The sequence below is a fragment of the Octopus bimaculoides genome, chromosome 28 (assembly GCF_046866305.1).
Source record: "Octopus bimaculoides isolate indiv1 chromosome 28, ASM4686630v1, whole genome shotgun sequence".
NCBI classification, from domain to species: domain Eukaryota; kingdom Metazoa; phylum Mollusca; class Cephalopoda; order Octopoda; family Octopodidae; genus Octopus; species Octopus bimaculoides.
In genome coordinates this window covers 14,490,407-14,500,571 of record NC_142955.1, presented here as the reverse complement: position 1 = coordinate 14,500,571, position 10,165 = coordinate 14,490,407, and positions in this window count along the sequence as shown.

Below are 10,165 nucleotides of genomic sequence, written 5' to 3'. Positions count from 1 at the left end.
TTTCCACTCATTTATTTTTCCTAAAATTTTCGTTCCGTCTTGCAAACTTTTCAATAGTTGTTGACTCTGTCCGTTATCCGAGCTGCTTTCTTTTTGTTTGTTTGTGCGCATGTGTGTGGGTCAGTTTGTGTGCGCATACGCACGTATGTATGTATGTATGTATACATGCATATAAGAGTGTGTGTGTGTGTGCGTATGTATATGTATGCAAGTGTGTACGTTTGTATGTATGTATTCTGCATATCTATGTGTTGGTGTTTTCATATTTGTGTGTTTTTATGTGTGTGTGTGTTTGCATATATGTGTGCGTGCGTGTGAGTACCTCTGTCTCCTCGTGTGTGCATGTCTGAGTGTGTCTGTGTGTGGGTTTTTCTAACTATGTAATGTGTCTGTATGTATGGATGTGTGTCTCTATATGTGTTCTTGTGTGAAGTGAAGTGTGTGTGTATATGGTCATGTGTTTCAGTCTTCATTTGCGTATGAAGGAATTTAGAAATTGTGTCCGGAGTAGTCGTGTGGTAAGAAGCTTGCTTCCCAATTACATGGTTCTAGGTTCAAACCCACTGTGTGGCAACTTGGGCATGTGTCTTCTACTATACACTCGAGCCGACCAAAGCCTTGTGAGTGGATTTGATAGACGGAAACTGAAAGAAGTCCGTTGTATATATATATATATATATATATATATATATGTGTGTGTGTGTGTGTGTGTGTGTGTGTGTGTGTGTGTGTGTGTGTGTGTGCCACCATCGCTTGACAACCAATGTAGGTGTGTTTACGTCCCTGTAACGTAGCGGTTCGGCAAAAGAGATGAATAAAATAAGTACTAGGCTTACAAAGAATAAGTCCTGGGGTCGATTAGAGAAGAATAAAAGACTATAACCGTGCTAGCGAAATGTCAGTTTTCTTCAACATACATGCTGAACGCGGCTAAGAGTGTATATTACGTATATGCTTTCTGCATACGCCTCGAAACACATCGCAACTAGGTCATTAAAACACAGCGACGTTTACCTATACGTATATACATTATATGTATATATAATTATACTTAAATCTATATGAACGATCATAACTTGTAAACTGTCAAAATGCAGTCAAACATAATGTCTAAAACTGATGATATATAAATCTACAACAATAAGCAGATATAGCTTATGATAACCAGACATTCAGAGCAGTTATATGTGTAATGAAAAATATATCTGTGAGTCATCGGGAAGATAACTTCATTAAAAGGAAGCCACGATTATGGATTTTATCGACATGTTACTCAGTTTTAAGCCACTTTCAACTCATTGTTTAAAGTCTAGTCTCTATATTGAACGATTTGTAATAGTGTACTGCATGTAATAATATGTAGGCCGTGAACGAAGTATGCAAGCAATGTAGAGAATTGAAAATGTTAGAGTAAAACATTCAGTTCAGTTTATTAATTTAGTTCAAGCTTACAACATCACATCTAAGAATTTCCTGTCCATATCGAGTGACAGTCACCAGATGAGGTTGGTTGGTTGAATTATTTCTTATATTGATTATTGTTAACGGGACTGGCTTAAGATTCAGAAATTCATGTTTGGGCGGCAGAAAATCGATAGGTTCGATACTCAACAATCAGAAAGATAAGTGCTGTCATAGGTTCAATAGATGGTTGCATTTATTGAAACATAGATTGAAAAATAACATGAAAATGTAGCATTAGTTATATGTCAGTAAAAGTTTTAGGTTCGAATCCAGCTCGTTTCTGTATGTACATCAACATATAAGACACGAACCACATGTTGTTTTTTATACGATATTGTCCCAAACAAGTCTTGAGAGCAGTGTAGTACGACCACAAAGAAGAAAAAGGAAAGGGCCCGCCTATTCAAAACATGTTGATTGACGGAGAGCTTAAGGGACTGAGTGTCACAGACCAGAAAGAAACAAGAAGGTAGAAGCGAGTTCCAGAAAGTAGCACTTTGAGGAAAGAAACTATAAGAACAACAAAGCTTATGACTAACAGGAAGCTCAACAGAGAAACGATGCGTCCGAAAAGAGAAGCAGGTAGCAGGTTTGAAGGTTTTTACTGAAGTTACTGGACGAGAAATTTCATCAGAGCAATGACCATACAATAAAATTTGTAACAATACAATAAAATTTGTAACAATACAATAAAATTTGTAAATACTTAATTAGACATGGCTACAGAATGAAGGAATGGAAATGTTTCTGTTGAAAAGACAATTGTTTCTGATGCCCTTTTTTCCAACTGAATCCAGATCTGCGATTCGTTTTCACCCCTGGTATACATTCCACCTTGGTTTTTCACACACAGAAAATGTAGTTTTCCTTCATTTTATTAAGTGTGAAAAATAATTCATTATCTCCTTTCCTTCGCTTAAATATTGTAAAATTATGAATATAGCTGATTTTTTTGCATAGATAGGTTAATTGTAGTAAGGTTTCGGACAGTTTTCAAGGGTTGTATTTCGTCCATCAAACACCATCGTTACCACAGCTGTCAGGTTTTTCTATAACACAAGTTTCACCTGAAGCAATAACAAGTAATATACAATATATGAGATATATGATATATATATATATATATATATATATATATATATATATATGTGTGTGTGTGTGTGTGTGTGTGTGTGTGTGTGTGTGTGTGTAAGAGTTTGTGTATGTGTATGTATGTATGTATGTATGTATGTATGTGCCCTTGGAAATACCTGTAAAAGTAAAGATGTAATTTACCAGTGTACTGTCACAACACAGTTTACTAAAAGGATATACATAGGAGCTACCAAAATGAAATGAATCGAAGACTAGCCGCATACCAACACTCTTTCAAAAATAGAAATAGCGTTAATTTGACCGGATTAAGTAAATATATTTGGGTACTTAAAGATAAAGATACTAGATTCGCTTTAGAATACAATATCTTCGCCTCCCCACCTTCGTACAATGTAAAAAACAAGAAATGCCATCTTTGCATTAATAAAACATTTTTCATACTAGCGGCACAATACCCATTACTTAATTGAGGGAAGAGAGAAACCTAACCTGCCTCCACAAGTGGGGGTTTACCTTCGCTAAATATGAATAGCATTATAGACCCTTGCGCCATCCCCCAAAATAGCACCCAGAGACCTTCACCCCAGAAATAGTAGTTCTTGATATTAAATGAAGGCATATATAAACTCCTAGATTAAAGCTAGTTTAGTAAAATTACATTCCTGGGTCCTTTATGGGTGTTCCAATAGTAATATCCCTATCCCTTCACCAACATATCCGAGTTTAAATCCCACCCCACACCCATAGAACTAATTACATAATATATATTTATTAAGCCATTTTCCCCTAATATAACCTACTCACCCACTTTAACAAATGCTAGTTCTTTCAATCATGAACCTAATTTGGAATACAGAGAGCATCAGTACTTAACTCCCAGTGATTAATCCCCTTTATCCCCATCCCTCTAAGAGAGCCTGTACCCGCCATTTCAGCTAAAGCTGTACTGGCAACTAATTTTACTTATCTGAAACTCTTATACCATGGGTGAGCTTGTTTTCACTAGCTTCAATCTGGACTTAACAACTGGTGTTGGTGTGTTTACGTTCCTGTAACCTACCGGTTCGGCAAAAGAAACCGATAGGATAAGTACCAGGCTTAACATGAAAATAAGTCCTGGAGTCGGTTCATTCGTTTAAAAAAAATAATAAATTGTTCAAGGTGGTGCTCTAGCATGGCCACAGTCTAATGACCGAAATAAATAAAAGATAAAAGGTACACAGTACAATATAGATGCATAAAAGCAGAAAACCATTTCAAGAGGAATAAGTTCGGGAATTAATAAGAATCCTAATATCGTAAGAGTATGTTCTTACAATAAAAGATGTTGACTACTGTGTGATGGGATGAAGTGGAATGAACATTACCAGCAGGATGACAGACAATAGTTAATACTTTATGGTACATTATCATTAATATCGACTTGGAGGTGAAGATCTTATCCAAAATTGTTTGTTGCTTATGATACATCATGGTTTTGTACAACTCAGTGGAGGAACTCCTCTCGCAATTTCTATGTTATGTTCACAATTCGGAGCATTATCAGTAAAAACCAGCAGATCTTCCTCTGTCAGAGCCAACCCTTTAACAATAATATTTTATCGTCAATTTAAGTGGTGAAGATGGAACTTCCATTATTTCCCCTGCAATCAGAGCTTGTGCTTTTTATAACCGTATCAGTTACTCGTTAAATAAACTTTCTCTGTGTGACACATAGAGTCACATCATTCTTTATGACTTCTTCGAATCCTACATCCTTTGCAAGTGTCAGAGTATTTTTCTGGATTTGATGCAGAATTTCTACTTGAATAAAACTTGTAATGCCATTGCTACAGTCTGATCATATACTTTTCCAAGCACTATTCAAAGTTGAACGTTTTGCTTCATTCCACAACTCAGTTTTATTATCCACAGCATCCATTATGCTGAATTTCTTCTAGAAATCTCCAACTGTAGGTTTGTCCTTCCTGTCAATTGCTTTCACAAGTTGTTCGAAAGTTCTTCTCATGTAATATGACTTTGAAGTTAGCTGTCACACCTTCATCATTCGACAGGAGCAAAGGAGCTGTATTCTTGGGGATATATTCTATTCTCACATTATCAGAAAGGTCATCTACGTTTGCTGGGTCGCTCAGTGTATTGTCTAGAAGTAATGTTCTGTTGGAAATATTATGCTGGCACTGTCCCAGACATAATCAGCCATGCCAAATCAGTAGTTGGTTAAACTTCGTGTAATCCATGAAAGCCCTTAGATTTTTGGATTGATACACGTGTAGGGGCTTTAATTCCATATTACCAGCAACATTTTCTCTCAAAAGAAGTTTCAGATAATTTTTAGAAGCTTTAAATCCTGGTGTTGATTTTTATTTTCAAAAAATAAAAGTTATAGCAGGCATGCACTTCTAGAAAATTGCAGTCTCATTAACTTTGTATACTTGCTCTGGTGTGTAACTCCCTTCAACAATTGTTTTCTTTAACTGCTCAGGATAATTAGTAGCAACCACTGTATCAACACTTGCAGTCTCAACAGTCATTTTTATGTTGTGCAAATTCATGTGCTTCTTAAAACTTTCAAACCAGGCTTCAAAAGAAGTTTCACCTTCCTTTTCTGCAAATCATCATATAAACTTTTGGCTCTTTTTTGATTTCCCATCATGTTTATCGGCTCATTTCACTGATTCTGAACCTGGATCAATACATTCAGGAGTCACTCCATTTTAAGCATTACATTAGATCTATGGAAAAATAAGATCCAGGCAGTTAACAGAGTGGCTTCTTGAGCACTTGACATGATTTTCTCTCTGTTGTCCCACAGTAGACATTGTTGTCCTGCAGTATTGTTCCCACAGTGAATATTGGAAGATCTAATGTTTTGACAATATAACTGAGTTTTACTTCTGCTTCAAGTCTTTTTGCAACATCAAGTTTAATATCTTGTGCAATCCCTTTGCGGTTCCTTTTTGCACAACTGCCTTCAGTTCCCACTTGATAGCTTCTTTCCAGACATCTTAGATTGAAGGCAAATCCAACAGCGGCAGCAATTAATTATCCACAACAAATATGTAGTAAAAAAATTGGTCCAGGAACGATCTGTTTCTGTGAGAGCGGAAAATTGTCTTCTTATAGATGTAACAATGAGAATGAGATGAAAAGGCGAAGGACTGAGAAAGAGAAAGTACTATGTAATAACAGTTAGCTGAAGGATCACACAATTTTATAGGCAATTCACCCCTTGCGTTCCTGACTTAAGAAATAAATAAATACACACACACACATTCGCACGTACGTACATACACACACATTCATATATATATGTGCCTCTGTGTGTGTATGTGTATGTGTATGTGTGTGTGTCTACTCTCACTATGTACTCATACATACATGTGTGTATGTGTGCGCAAATATGTGTGTAGCGTGATAATTTTTCAAGTAGTTATCTGTATACTTTGATCTTGACTAAAACACAAGTGGCCATTGTGTTAAGATGAAGTACGTTGTTTTAAATTGTTAACACTTTAAAACTACGCAATATGCGTTCCCGTGAAAGTGAAATTACAGACCGTATCCTAGAATTACTGGTCCCTACTTCACAATTCCCGTACGCGTGAAATCCTGTAACCTAAGGTAGCCGGAATGTGAGGGATAGCTGCACAAATATTTGGGGACCAATGACAGAGTACTTTCGCTTGATAAAAATTGTTTTACCAGGGCAAGCAGTCCACCTTGGAATTTATCACTTGCATCATTCGTACGGATAGTAGTAAAGGTCTTATTCAGAGCCAACCTCATGGTAGCGATTCCACCACCTCTCTTTCTCACCAAGCTCGGATTCCATTGCACATATCTTCCATCACCTTATCCTGCAAGAGATGCTGCAATTGTCCTGCAATCGATACCACCAGAAATCCTGCCGACCACGGTTTCGTAATCTCTTCTGCAGCCGGCCATGTCACGTTTTTCAGCCTTTACAGTGTTCTCAGTGCATTGAGCAGCGGCCATGATATCGGCATTTTGATACTCGGTGCGAATCATGGTCCATGTAATTCTTTTCCAAAATTCAAATGGCTCTCAGTCCTCCATGCCAGCTAACCTTTTCTCAACTGCAACTTCAGTCTTAATGCTCTCCCACACCATTGACTGTTCACTAATACAGTACATAAAACTTGTTACGGAGAAGGAGAGACGCATAGAAATCATCAAATTTAGCCTGAGCACCCTTTATACAAAAGTGGTAAGAAGTTTGCTTCCCAGCAACATGGTGTTGAGTGCAGTCCCACTATTTGGCTACTTCGCTACTTCGCACACTGTGTCTTCTACCATATCAGTTCAAAGCCTTGTGAGTGGATCTAGACGACACAAACTGAAATAAGCTCTTCGTGTATATATATATATATATATATATATATATATATATTCACACACACATACACACACACACATATATATATATATATATATATATATATATATATACACACACATATTTATATGTATATATATATTTATATGTTTATTTATTTATTTATTTATTACTGGTGAAGGCCGGCTTATAGGGTTATTTTGGGTTTCTGACCATAAAGGATACCTTTATTGCGTATCCTCGGACCCTAAGACCTTTTGGCTTATGACTGTCTTTAAAAATATGGAGGAAAGGATCGGATTATCTCCCTTTGCTGCTGGCCATTGGCTTCCGGTTGTGTTACCCTCGTTCAGCTATGCCATCTATAAATGTGCTTTGGCACACTTTTCAAGGCCAAACTCCATCCCGATATCATCACTGAATCCTTTCACAGTATGTAGTAGTCCTTCAAGCTCTTCATCATCTTTGCCATATAGTTTTAAATCATCCATATAAAATAGATGGCTTATTTTTCTGTTGTCAATTTTGTAGCCATTCTCTGTTCTATTCAGTTCACTTGAGAGTGGTATTAGTGCTATGCAGAAAATTAGTGGTGAAAGTGAGTCACTTTGGAAAATGCCACAGTTTATGCTAATATTGTTTAAGCGCAATACTCCATTAGAATGATATAATTGGAGCTTCGTGTTCCATAGTGACATACTATACTTTAAAAAATCTGAAATCACAGGAGAAATTTTGAAAATGTCCAGCGATTTCAGAATCTACGAATGTGGTGTGTTGTCAAAGGCATTTTTATAATCAATCCATGAAGAGCTGAGATTTCTGCGATTGTTATGGCAGTTCTCAAAGATCATACGATTAATTAAGAGCTGATCTTTGCATCCGTATGAGCCTCGTCTGCAAACTTTTTGTTCGGTGAGAAAGAAGTTATTCTCTTCCATAAACGTATATGTTTTCTCCACTAGAATAGATGTCAAAATCTTATAGGTAGTAGACAAACATGTTATAGGCCGGTAGTTTTTGGGGTCTTTGGTTTCGTTATTTTGGGGGAGGAGGTAAGTAATACTATTTGCCATCCAATGGGGAGTTTTTTCCGGGTCTTTCATAATACTATTAAATAGTATTACTAACATTTTGTGTGCGGATGAGAGTGATGAGAGCCAGAAATTTGGTACTCTATCAATACCAGGGGATTTCCACTTATGAGCCTTCGTTAGTGCCCTCCTTAGGTCGGCGATTGAGATATCTTCCCATACCTGTTCTTGTAGATTTTTGTAGGTGTCTTGGGTGCGTTTGATCCAGTCTACGTTTTCATTGTATGGTTTCTCATCATGATGTTATTATTATTATTATTATTATTATTATTATTATTATTATTATTATTATTATTATTGTTAATAATAATAATAATAATAATAATAATAATAACAATAATAATAATAATAATAATAATAATAATAATAATAATAATAATAATAATAATAATAATAATGGTTTTGAATTTTGGTACAGGGCCAGCTATTTTAGGGTGGGGTAAGTCGATTACATTGTTCCCGTTTCTCAAACTGGTATTTATTCTATTAACTCCGAAGTACAAATGGCTAAGTTAACCTCGGCAGGTTTTGAACTCAGACTTTAATGATAGTTGCAGCAACAGCAACAACAACATTAGCCGTGATACTTTGTTTGAATATATAAAAAAAGTGCGAGGGCGGAGAGAAATAAGAGACACACAATGTTTAAAAAAAGCAATTAACGTAGGTGATGATGAGATAAAGGCAGGTGGGAGATACTAAATGGCCGATGAAAGATCAAACAATCATTGAGATAATGAATTTCCGTTGAGAAAAAATATAGTTTACCTAATCATCTCATTGTATCTGACATGAACAGATAACGACGATGTGAACATAGGTTTCTGGCCTGAATAGAAATGATAAAACTACACATGCACATAATTATATATGCATAATTTTATATATATATATATATATACGTGTGTGTGTGTGTGTGTGTGTGTGTGTGTGTGTGTGTATATATATATATATATATATATGTATGTATGTATGTATGTATGTATGTATGTATGTATGTATGTGTATATATATATACGTATATATATATATATATATATATATATATATATATATATATATATATATATATATATATATATATATATATATATATATATAAGAATTTAAGGATTGGAGAAAACGCATGTTATAATTGCATACTTTATTCCTACATATGTTTCAAAGGATTACAACCTGTGTGATCCATAGGGATCTTTGATATTAAAATTGTAACCTTCTCATCAGGGAAAGCATGGGAATCATCTTAAACGTAAGACATTATGACCGATTATGAAAAGAACTGAGCCCTTAAACCCAAAACAACCTTATTTCGTTTTAAAAGACCATAAGACAAACTTTTGGAATAACCCTAAATTACGCCTGATTTGTCCATCCAAATCAGATATTGGTATCCTTAGTAAAAATATACTTGATAAATACATTCCCAGTTTAGTTAACAAATTAAAACTTAGTTTATGGTCTAACTCTTTGCAGGTAGTTGACTGGTTTCGCAATATTAACAACAAAAACAATGCCAAATTTATCCAATTTGACATTTCTAATCTCTATCCCTCAATTAACCCCATTATTTTAAATAAAGCACTTTTGTTTGCTCACAAGAAGGCGGGTATGCCTAGAGACGAGTTTAAAGTCATTAAAGCAGCTAGAAATTCCATAATTAAGTTTAATAAAAAACTATGGATACGCAAGGACACACCAGAAGGATTCGACGTTCCGATGGGTAGTTCCGATTCAGCTCAAATTGCTGACTTAATATGCACATTCATTCTATACGAACTAGAAGACCAATTCCCAAATGTTAAGGGTGGTCTATACAGAGACGACTGTCTATTATACTTAGAGAACACCACAAATCAAAAAATACAAAAAGTTAAAAATAAATTAGCTAGGTTTTTTAGCAGAATGGGCTTTAGTATAGTATTTGAAGATGAAACATCTATAGCTAACTTCTTGGACGTCACTTTAGATCTACACACTAAAACATTTTTCCCGTATCATAAACCCTCCACTAACCTAAAATATATTGGTAAATCCAGCAATCATCCAAACTCAGTAACGAGAAATTTGGACAAAAATATTTCTCTTAGACTATCCAATCTTTCTACGAACGAATGCATTTTCAATAAGGAGGCTGAATTTTACAATTTAG